The following is a 12,449-nucleotide window of genomic DNA, read 5'->3' as shown; positions in this document are numbered from 1 at the left end:
GGAAACAAATGATTGTTTTCTCACCTTGTCGGGGGGGGGGGGGGGGGGACCTTTACCATATTAATAAATGAGATCAAAGTTGTGGTACACGTCTTTTAAATCTATTTTCTCTGAAAGTTAGGAAATTATTTTAATCTGAAAATGTGTGTTCCCTACTCAAAACTCAAGTAAATTCAGTTTTGCTGTTTTGTAACCCTGCTCTGAGTTTATCTTGACATTCACATAGAAAGTCTACTCTCCCAGTCTTTTCCTTCCCCATCTTCATCATATTTATTCACTTCATCTACCCCAAGTATGTCCATTTTTGTAGGGCCAACAAAATTTTATGTGAAGGTAGTCTGGTTATGCACAAGTGTGTATGTGGTATACTGAAAATTTAATTACTTTAATGATGTTTATTTGTAGTAGTGGTTTTTTAACTTGTTTGAAGTCTAAACCCTGTTTTGTTTTGTTTTTAATACTTAAGTAACATCACTTTCATGTCAACTCCAAAACAAAATTCAATATATCAAATCTATTGTGCCAGTACATGGATTTGAATAAAATTTCAAGATCTATTTAAGTGATCAGTTTCAGGAAACCGATCACTTAAATAGATCTTTAAGTGATCGAAGATGTTATTCTTTCTTCTTGACTAAATCTGAAGGACTGACCCATTATTATTAGACGCAATTTCAAACACATTTGTGAAATTTTAGATATCATCAGTGTTCTCCAGCCCTTGTTTCCATAGCCTTTAAGCTGGGTTTTGCAGAAGATAAGAAAGAGCTGCTGAATTAGCTGGGGTTGGGGGCTTTCTCAAAACTTCTACTTTGTTCCAATTAGTTTTATTCAGAATAAACATTAGCCTATTTTAATTATCTTCCCTGGTGTGTGGTGGGGGACCTGCTTTAGGCAGAGTTTATTGATGTAGCTATGTCCTGGAGGTCAAGTTCACACTACTGAGGTACCTTGAATGGCAGTTAGGGAGGCAACCTGAAATGGTAGCACATGCTTACAATCCCAGCACTCAAGAGACAAGGTGGGAAGATCATGAGTTCTCAGCCAGCTTGAGCTACAAAGCAAACCCCTTGCTCAAACAACTACAACCACAAAACAATGTGAAGAACAAAAGAACTCTCTTCCTAATAAGTCAGACATCTGCCCAGTCTCGGGGTACAAGTCTTCTGGATTACCAGCTGAAGAAAAAGATCTCTGTGATCTTCAATAGCAAAAGACTGTATGAGTCCTATAGAAGGCAAGTCTGAATAAATGTTCCTGACTAGCCTTCCCGAGCCTCACAAACCATCAAAATTCTCACTACCACCCAAAAAACGCAACTGAGGAGCTGCATCTCACTCCCGTGATGGATCCCAAGTAATCATTATTGTGCATGTAGTATATGATGTGGGTGTGCACATGTGCCACAGCACACTTATGGAGGGCAGGGGGCAGTTTTGTGGAGTCTCTCTCCACCTTTATGTGAAATCGAGGGTTGAACTGAGGTTCCCAGGCTTGTCCAACAAATGGCTTTATTCACTAAGCTGTTTCACCTCCCCCGGGTATCCAGTTTTTCAGTCCTTCAACATCTAACAGTTCCTTCCGTATTTTTCTGATTTTCGTGATCTTGAAACTTTTGAAAACTACAGGCCACTTACAGTGTCTCCAGTTTGGATTTATCTGGTGTTTCCCCAAAACTTCCCTTCATGCTGTGCAACATTAATGCCAATATTGCAAAGGTGAGATTCTGCACTGAATTGCATCCTCTTGGATGGAACAGGCTTTGAACTTGTTTCATCATTAATGGTTGTTCTTTGAACACTAATGAAGTTGATTTTTTTTCTCTCTCTACCTTAAAGTTTCTTGTTTGGAGAAGATTGGTCAGGTAACATAGTAAAATACTTGTCACACAAGCACAAAGACATGAGTTCTATCCCCCTAAGCCATGTGTGATAATAGCACACTCTTGTAATCTCAGTGCTGGGAGACAGAGGTGGGTAGATCCTAGATCTCACTGGACAGCCAGCCTAACTTGCTTGCTGAGCTCAAGGCTAATGAGAGATCACATAAAAAAAAAAAAAAAAAAACACAAAGAGGGGCTGGAGAGATGACTCAGCAGTTAAGGGCACTGGCTGCTCTTCCAGGGTTCCTGAGTTCAATTCCCAGCAACCACATGGTGGCTCACAACCATCTGTAATGAGATCTGGTGCCCTCTTCTGGCCTGCAGGCAAATATGCAGACAGAACACTGTATACATAATAAATAAATAAATCTTAAAAAAAAAAAAAAAAAAAAAAAAAAAAAAAAGAGGATGCTGCTTGAGGAATGTTACCCAGTCTTGAGCTCTGGCCTCAACAGATGTGTACACACTTGTGCACATGTACCCATTCCCACACTAGCATCTACACAAACATGCATGCATACATTCACAGTAAGTCAACAGTTTCTTGCTTTGTCTTTGTAATTATTACTTTGTGGGGAGGTAATGGGAAATGCTCACGGTCCCTGTGTCACTGCCTCTTCTCTTGCAAGTCGCTCAGTGTGGTCACATGTTAATGGATACCCATACAGACTTACACTTGCTTGCTTGTCTGCTTGTTGCTTGTCTGCTTGTCTGCTTGCTTGCTTGCTTGCTTGCTTGCTTGCTTGCTTGCTTGCTTTAGTTTGTTTGTTTTTAAAGGCATGGTTTCTCTATGTAACAGCCCTGGCTGACCATGAACTCACTTTACAGACTAGGCTGGCCTCAAACTCACAGAGATCTACCTGCCTCTGCCTCCCTAGTACTGAGATTAAAGACCTGTGCAATCATTCCCAGCTCTTTTTTTTTTTTTTTAAGATTTATGTATTATGTATACAGTATTCTAGTTGCATGTATGCCTGCATGCCAGAAGAGGGCACCAGACCTCATTATATATGGTTGTGAGCCATCATGTGGTTATGAGGAATTGAACTCAGAACCTCTGGAAGAGCAGCAGTCAGTGCTCTTAACCTCTGAGCCATCTTTCCAAACCTTTTCCCATCTCTTACCAGTTCTTAACAAAACATAATAAAAATTGTTATGAAGATGAAATTATCCCTGATTGACCAATATACACCTGTTCATGACACTTTCTACATCTTTCCTTTATGTGCTTGTCTCGTGTTTTGCCCAGGTGAGCTCTGGAATCAGCCATTTCTTTAACAGTTCTTCAAGTGGCACTTACCTCCGGGGATGTAAAGGTGTATGTGCTCATTGTCATTGTGGTGTTTGTTCTTCCTGGTCCTATTCTGTTGTCAGAAATAGAGGATGTAGACATGTGAACCTATATTCCTATGTTTTCAGCTACAACTAGCTCAGACTATCTAAATATTCACACAGAAAATGGCAGCTATGACAACATTTGCTTCAAAACTGTGAATTTCTCCGGGTGTAATTGACAAGTTAAGGGGGAAAAGTATAACAAAATGTGTGTTTACACATATTAGATTTTGTTTTTTTAAAGTGGTGCACAAAACTCTCAAAGAACTAATTTTTTAAATCACGTAATAGTATTTACATTAAAATCAATGATGTATCTATACAAATGTATTTATGTATTTCTATATATAAGCAAATGCATAGAAAGTCAATCAGAGAGTGGCAAATGTTGCATCTGGAAGGGCAATGGACTCCTGTAAAAAGAGGTCTGTGGAAGAGAGATTTTTGATTTGCTCATGGCAACTGTTAGCACTGCTTATATCTTCTGTGACAGTGTGGTATGTAACCATGTAATGTACATGAATGCAGGTTAGACAGCTTCTTAAAAAGAAAGAAAAACAGCTGGTTGTGGTAGTGTACACCTTTAATCCCAGCACTAGGGACAGGGGCAGGCAAATCTCTGTGAGTTTGAGGCCAGCCTTGTCTACATAGTGAATTGCAGGACAGCCAGGGCTATATATAAAGAGACTATGTCTGAAACACACACACACACACACACACACACACACACACACACACACACAAACAGAAAGGAAGAAAGAAAGAAAGAAAGAGAGAGAGAGAAAGGAAGGAAGGAAGGAAGGAAGGAAGGAAGGAAGGAAGGAAGGAAGGAAGGAAGGAAGGAAGGAAGGAAGCTGAACACAGAAAACTGCATCTAGCCAAACAAGATGGCACATAAAATATAAACATGTATTATGTATATATACATTTTTACACACACATCCTTAAGTTCTACCCCCTGATTCAATTCATTTTGCATGTACCTGCTGTGAAATAATCCTCTTGTACACTATAAAGATCTGTCACTCGAATTGGTTTAATAAAATGCTGATTGGCCAGTAGCCAGGCAAGAAGTATAGGCTGACGACCAAACTAAGAATGCAGGGAAGAGGAAGAGTGGAGTCAGAAGTCACTAACCAGATGCAGAGAAAATAAAATGAGAATGCTGTACTGAGAGAATGTTCCAAGCTGTGTGGCTAAACACAGATAAGAATTATGAGTTAATTTTAGTGTAAGAGCTCGTTAGTAATAAACCTGAGCATTTATAAGTAATATTAAGCCTCTGAGTGGTTATTTGAGAACTGGTGTGTGGGAGAGAAGCATCTATCTACACGTACCTCATCTGATGCTCACCTCTTAGCTTCAAGCCACCCTTTGTGATGGTTCATCTTCATTGTTAGCTTGACTTGATTTAGAATCGCCTGGGAGACACATTTCTAGGCTTATCTGATATGGTACTTTCAGAGAAGATTTGCTTGCAGGAACCCCACCCAGAATGTGAGCAGCACCATTCAATGGCCTAAGTGCCTACAACACAAAGGGGAAATAAGGACACAAAGTGAGCACCAGCATTCATCCCTCTGCTTCCAGAATGCTGGCACAATATGACCTCACATTCCCACCCCCAAGCTTGCAGTTCTATGCCAGGCTATATCCTCCCAAACCATGAACCAAATTAGGCCTTCCTTCTTTGAATGGCATTTGTCAGGTGTTTTGTGACATCAACCTCAAAATGACTCCAAAGTTGCAATCTTTCTGATGCTTACTTAGGCAAAAAAAAATTTTTAGGCCCTTTGTAAGGTAAAGGTCTACATTTTCTAATTGTTGAATCTGATATTCATATTATTTATAAATTATATGACCACCTTTATTAGGTCTCTATCTTGGATGTTTGAGTGTGTGTGTGTGTGTGTGTGTGTGTGTGTGTGTGTGTGTCCCTGATGAAATATTTGAGTTTTGTGTTCCAATTTTGTTCTTCCATAAACTCTTCATTGTCTTGTGTGATTTTTTTCCATGACACAATGGTTTTTACTAAGGCATATGTCACAACAGAACTAATACTATTAAAAACTGTAAGTTCATGAAAATATGTCTCAATTAAGTCCAGCACTGTAGAACTCATTCTAGTGTTTTCTATAATGAAGCTCATATCTTCAATATAAACATGACTCCTACTGTTCTGATTATAATTATTTGATCAAGACAGATCGTTCATCACTAATACTGCCTCATTCTCAGTAAAGATGGATCCTCACCATCTGCATTCAGGCTTCCCCTGTGTGAATACCACTTTACACTTAGGCAGGCTTTGGCACACACACAACACCAGGCTTGTGCCTATATCCCCCCTGCCCAATTGTTGGATATGTAAATGAGCTGGGCGGTGGTGGCGCACGCCTTTAACCCCAGCACTCGGGAGGCAGAGGCAGGCAGATCTCTGTGAGTTCGAGGCCAGCCTGGTCTCCAAAGTTAGTTCCAGGAAAGGTGCAAAGCTACACAGAGAAACCCTGTCTCGAAAAACCAAAAAAAAAAAAAAAAAGAAAGAAAGAAAGAAAGAAAGAAAGAAAGAAAGAAAGAAAGAAAGAAAGAGAGAGAAAGAAAGAACTTAAAAAAAAAATGAATGGAAACACATGAACTATGAGCCAAAGGCTGAGGGGCCCCCAACTGGATCAGGCCCTCTGAATAGGTGAGACAGTCGATTGCCTTGATCTGTTTGGGAGGCATCTAGGCAGTGGTCCAGGTCCTGGGCTCATTGCGTGAGTTGGCTGTTTGAAACCTGGGACTTATGCAGGGACGCTTGGCTCAATCTGGGAGGAGGGGACTGGACCTGCCTGGACTGAGTCTATCAGGTCGATCCCAGTCCAGGGGGCAGACCTTGATCTGGAGGAGGTGGGAATGGGGGGTGGGCTGGGGGGAAGGGGAGGGGGGCAGGAAGGGAGAGAACAAGGGAATCTGTGGCTATTATGTAGAACTGAATAGTATTGTAAAATAAATTTAAAAAAATAATAAAGTTGTGCACCACCAAAAAAAAAAAAAAAAAAAAGAAGAAGAAGAAGAAACGAAAAGGGGTGAAGAAAGCTAAACAACCTCGGTTTGGGGCAGAAGAATAGAAGGTGGTGACATCACCATGGGATATTTTCTCTTGCATTCGCATTATGGAAAAAGTTTGTGTATATCTGTTCCCTTCAGAGTGGATGTGAAAATTGCTATCTTGAATTAGAGTAGCTGGTATAGAAATTTTTAGTTTGTAGATTTTGACATTCCAAACAGACTCTCCAATGTCTTCAAAAGGTCCTGTGTACAGAGAGGAAAGAAGGAAGGAAGGAGAGAAAGAAAGAGAGATACAGAGAGCAAGAAAGAAAGAAAGGAAAGAAGGAAGAAAGGAAGGAAGGAAGGAAGGAAGGAAGGAAGGAAGGAAGGAAGGAAGGAAGGAAGGAAGGAAGGAAGGAAGGAAGGAAAGAAGGGAACTTCAGGCATCATTATGCATTCTTTTTTTTTTCTTTGAACATTATAGTTTTTTTCCTTTTATTTTATTTTATAATACCATTCAGTTCTGCATATCAGCCACAGATTCCCTTGTTCTCCCCCCTCCTTCCCCCCTCCCCTTCCCCACAGCCCACCCCCCATTCCCACCTCCTCCAGGGCAAAGCCTCCCCTAAGAACTGAGATCAACCTGGTAGACTCAGTCCAGGCAGGTCCAGTCCCCTCCTCCCAGACTGAGCCAAACAACCCTGCATAAGCCCCAGGTTTCAAACAGCCAACTCATGCAATGAGCCCAGGACCCGGTCCCACTGCCTGGATGCCTCCCAAACAGACCAAGCCAATCAACTGTCTCACCCATTCAGAGGAGCTTGGGGGAACGGGAGATCCCAGCTGGATCAAGAACAGAGAGGGAGAACAAGGAATAGGAGACCATGGTAAATGAAGACCACATGAGAATAGGAAGAAGCAAAGTGCTAGAGAAGCCCACAGAAATCCACAAAGATACCCCCACAATAGACTGCTGGCATTATGCATTCTTAAATAATGATTACTTAAGATTTTTGTGTCAAAGTTGGGTGGGAAGGAAATGGGGGAGTAGATCTTAGAATAGTTCTTAGAAGAGTTGGGGGATGGTGAGTATGATCAAAATGAATTGTACAAAATTCAAAACTCAATACAATGCTTACATTCTATTAGTGTAGTTAAGAAGAATAAGAACTGCTATGTTGCATGAACCAGAAAATACTAAGTTTAAGGGTCGTCCAGATCATTCTAACATTCAATTAAGTTGTTAGAAAGACACACAGTGTGGAAAAGATAATGTATTGGCAGCCATATTTTGTTACTGCAAAAGGACACAAATTAAATAATACTTGGACAGGGGTGTATGTTCTCAGGATAAAGCCAAAAGAAACCCAGGCACAGGCTCACAGTTATTTGGACTTCATGGAGTCAGTCAAACAGGACTTACTCTTATCAATGATTTATGGCATTATACAAACCTACACATATCTTGAAAGAAGGCATCTTAATTGAGAAAATGACTCTATAATCTTGGCCTGCAGGCAAGTCTGTGGAGTATTGTCTTCATTAATTATTGATGTTGAAAAGTCCAGCCCACTGTGGTAGGTGGTCCTAGATCTTTTAAGAAAGCAGGCTGAGTAAGCTATAGGAATATCGAGCCAGTAAGCAGCATTCCACTACAGACTCTGCTCCAGCTCCTGCTTGGAGCTCCTGCCTTGGAGATCCGCTTTCCTCAGTGATGGCGCTGGACCTGAGAGTTGTAAGCTGAAATAAACCCTGTCCTCCCCAGGTTGCTTTTGGTCATGATGTTTTGTCACAGCATTAGAAACTCTTCGCTAAGACAGTAATCACACAAGCCTAAAAGGCATCTAATTCAGATTTCTAGTCAGATTTCTTTACCACCTTTAAAGGTTTTAAAGGGTGTGAAACAAGGCATTGCCTTCAAATAACGCCTCTTTTATAAAGTTTTAGATGACAGAAGATAGACTATTCCAGTCAGTACACAAGATTAGTAAATAAACACCCACCTACACGTGGATCTTCATTCCTTACTTACTTTTTATTGTTTGTTTGTTTTTTTAACATGCTTCTCACATACCCCAGGTTAGATAGCAGGGATTTGAATCTCAATTTTACAGATTGCCACATGAGAACAGTGAGGATAAAGGAGAACACTTCACCCTTTGTGTTCCAGATAATGGCTTCTTTTTGTTTTATATCTTTCCCTTTGTGACTTATATAATCCTCACAGATGGCCCTTTGCTGACCTATGACAAGGCCAGTCACATAACCCCAAATTTCCCTCCACACAAATGAATAGCTGAACTGCTAAGTCATTGATCAGAATAATCCCCCTGTCCTTCCTCCAAACTGTGGCTCCTCCTCATGTGGCTCCAACATAAAACCTCTCCAGAGAATATTCTGGCACATGGTAGCAAACAAACATTCTGACCCACTTTTCAATCTTTCTACTGGTTTATCCTGTACACCCAACTCTTTCTGCCCTGGTTACTTAACATCTGTACACCATTAGTCAAAGCATTCTTCCTATTTCAATTGTCCCTCCTCTTGTTGCAGCAATAATCCCTCTCTTTTCTTTATAATAATCACTATAATTAAAATCTCGCTTTACTATATTAATCTGTTTTTAATTTGATAGATGCTGTTGAATGTCGAGCTTATATAGACTATGCAGTGTACTTATATTAATGAAATTAGGTTAAAATTCACAAGAAAGAAAATGTTTACACTTGTAGGTATTTCATCAAGGCTAAACAAACATACACAGAAGTCCAGCTTATTGATAATTGACCTTTGTGAGTAACAGGGTATATTCTTCACATTTAAAAATTACTGGAAAACCCAAACTTTAATTACACTTGCCAGTCTTAACAATATTTGACATCCTAGTCCCCTACAGATAGCCTGCCTCAGATACAGTTCAGTTCAAAGTGCTTGCCTACCATGTACATGTCTCTAAGTTAGCTAAAAAAATCACAGTAAGACAAATAATATAGGAAATTTACAGAAGGAGTTCATTAAGTGAAAAAGTAAGAATTCTATGACTTATAGAGTCTTAGATATAGTGAAAGAGAGCGATTAATAATAATTAAAGCAAAAAATAAAAAATAATAATTAAAGCACATTTGAATTAACATGTAATGTACAACCTACCAAGATGCAGATTCAATGCTGTTTTAAGAATCAATGCAGAGTCAAAGATGTTTTAAGTTGGGAACTTGTTTACTCAATGCCCTGAAACTATAGAACACTTCCAGACCTTAACATAGGCTGACAACTGGCCAGTAAATGACATTATTTTTATATATTTCAGTTTTGATAACTATGATTGAGGACAAAACATATTATATAATTGAGCCACAGACAGGTTGAGTATTTTCTTACAAGTGACCTAAGAAAAAGCAGAATTTGAATTCAAATTCAAGTCTGTCAAAAGTCACAATTTAGTCTTTCTGCTGCATCAGACCTTTTCTACATCCAAAAAAAAAACATTACCAAAGTATAATATTTGGAGCTCATGGAAGAAAAACTTTTGGACATACCTCATGATACAGAAAACAAATAGAGTTTGAGAGGTGGCAGTGAGTAGACATAAATAATAATCAAAACGACCTCCATAGCAGTATGACATCATTTTAAAGCATAAAAGGGAAGTGCAAAAAGAACTTTGGGATCACTTGCATACTTTTTTTAAAGAAAAAAATATGAAAACAACAATTGGACAACTTTACTTAAGTCACCATATTTAGCCCTGAAACTTTTCAGTCCACCAGTTTATGTCCAGGCAGTTCTGTGACCTCCCATGACTCCATGCTTGACCACGTCTTGTGACTACCTCTTATGGATTTCAGTGTGGCTGAAGTTACAAGGTTAGGATCCAGTCACACATGGAGGAAGAATCCATGGAGACATGGACAAGATGTCCCTATGTTTCTTCCTACCAGTCCCTGACATTTTATATGCCAGTTCTTGGCAGATAACATTTACCCTCTCTGACTCGGAGGCTTGGGAATACATACAAAGTTATGGTCAGAGATTTCATTCCTCTTTTTGGAGGGGTAATAATAGTCAAAACACGAAACACCTAGCTTCCTTAACTGACATACATATATGCCAGGAAATAATACCGATAATATACAGCAATTAGCCTACGCATTCAGAGTAACAATAAGAAACAGTTATGGCCATGTTTCTTTGTTATTTGTCACAATCAGTCTCCAGGTGCTACATTAATCATGACCAGATGTGAGCCAGATGTGTTCATCATTAGGAGTGGGATCTAGCGAAGTGACATAGATATCTGGAGCATTCAAATCAGGTGAACTTGAATCCTCTCACTGACCTTGATCAGATTACTCAACTCCTTAAAGCTTCCATTTCCTCAAGTGTAACATTGAATAATTATAGTATGGCCACAATAAATAACAGTATTGTCTGTACAAAGTATATTCTGTACAAAGAAGCGCTATTCTTTGTTTTGTGGCTATAGCTGCCTCCTTTAAACTGTCCAAATGTTCAAGACTTGGTCGAGATTTTCATCACTGCTTGACAAATGAGGTTATCTGAGACTGAGATCTAGCAGTCCAAAGTCTTCCCAATTAGAGGGACTTGCAGCTATGTGTTAGAAATATTTAGTATCCTACCACTAAACCATGGTTTTGCAGCCGTGCTAAAATAAATAGCTAACCATATTTTTAGCAAGTCTCTTGATCTCTTTGTGCTCACTGTCTTCACCCATACAATGGCAGAATTTGTTTTATGTAGTCACATGATTCCTCTCAATTCAGTGTTACTAAGATTGACTCTTCAAAAAGTGTGAAATGCATCAATCATTCATTCAATTTTAATCTAACTACTAATTCGATAAATATTCATTAAGAGCTGAGTCCTGTGCTAAGCACTGTGGGTGGAGGCATTAAACATTAAAATGGAAAGTAGCTGTGCACAGTGGTGCATGTCTTTTTAGTTTTAGTTGAAATTAGTTTATTTTTACATCGTGAGGCATTAATAGGAAATAAAAACACAAAACTACCAGGGATATTAATAGTGGTAACATGATAATGAATATATACACATAATACACAAGAAATCATACAAGGAAAATGACTAGATGTTAAAAGAAATTTGAGAGGAAATACAAATAAGGATTTTGACAAGTTGTCTGGGTGATGTTCAAAATCTCAACACCACTCTTGTATGGCATATTTATAAAAGCTGTAGACTTCTTCAAAACAATGATCTGTTGTTTTAATAGGGTTGGGGGGTGGAGAGTAAGGATCCTGTGTTTTATGAACACCTACTTTACTATCTAACAGGTGAAGTCTTGTATTGAGAATGTGATGAACAAAAGGTTTGCTAAACTCCCATGACACAGAATGTAACAGTATGGAAATAATGACGCACACATTTTTAAAGGAAAATGGACCCCGGTTTAAATATAAGCCAGAAGTACTTACAGTATCAATGTAGACAAGAACAGCTTAAAGCAGTTGTTACTATCCCACTTTAAGCATACTAGTGTCTATTTTATGAATAGCCCTAGGTAGGTAAAAGTATAGAATATTTACATTACAAATCTCTAAGCTTTAGCCATATATGATGGCACATGGTCTGTGATTCCTGCACTTGGAAGGCTGAGGCAAGAAGGATCATGTGTTTGAGACCAGCCTGGGCTACATAGTAAGTTCAAGTTCTGCCTTGGCTACATATGAGAAGTATCAAAACAAAAATTTCATCACAACATTCCTTCCCCCCCACCCCCGCCCCCTCATCTTTCTTCTTCGCCTGCCCTAAGGCTGCCAGCACACATCCTCAGCATTTGTTTCCCAGGTACTCCTGAGAACACAACCAGGTTCAGTGATCTGCTAGGAGGATATATAAGACTTAGTGTCATCACACTCACAGCTGTGAACTAGTATAGCAACTAAAGTGTAACATTGTGATATGCAGTCTACCGCCAAAATTGTTATGGCTATGGTGCTCCAGAATTTTGCCAGAGACCAGTAACAAAGGTATTTTCTGCCTGGTATGTACCAACATCCTAGTCTCTCAGAAGGAAAGCAAGTGTTGGTGGTACATGTCTTTAGTTACGGTGCTTAGAACTCAAGAGGCAGAGACAGGAAGATTTCTGTGAGTTCCAGGCCAACCTGGTCTACAGAGAGTTCCAGGCCAGCGAGGGACACAAAGTGAAATCCTCAAAAACAAA

The sequence above is a fragment of the Peromyscus maniculatus genome, chromosome 21 (assembly GCF_049852395.1).
Source record: "Peromyscus maniculatus bairdii isolate BWxNUB_F1_BW_parent chromosome 21, HU_Pman_BW_mat_3.1, whole genome shotgun sequence".
Taxonomy (NCBI): domain Eukaryota; kingdom Metazoa; phylum Chordata; class Mammalia; order Rodentia; family Cricetidae; genus Peromyscus; species Peromyscus maniculatus.
The sequence above is the reverse complement of the archived record's forward strand: the minus strand, read 5'-3'. Positions refer to the sequence as shown.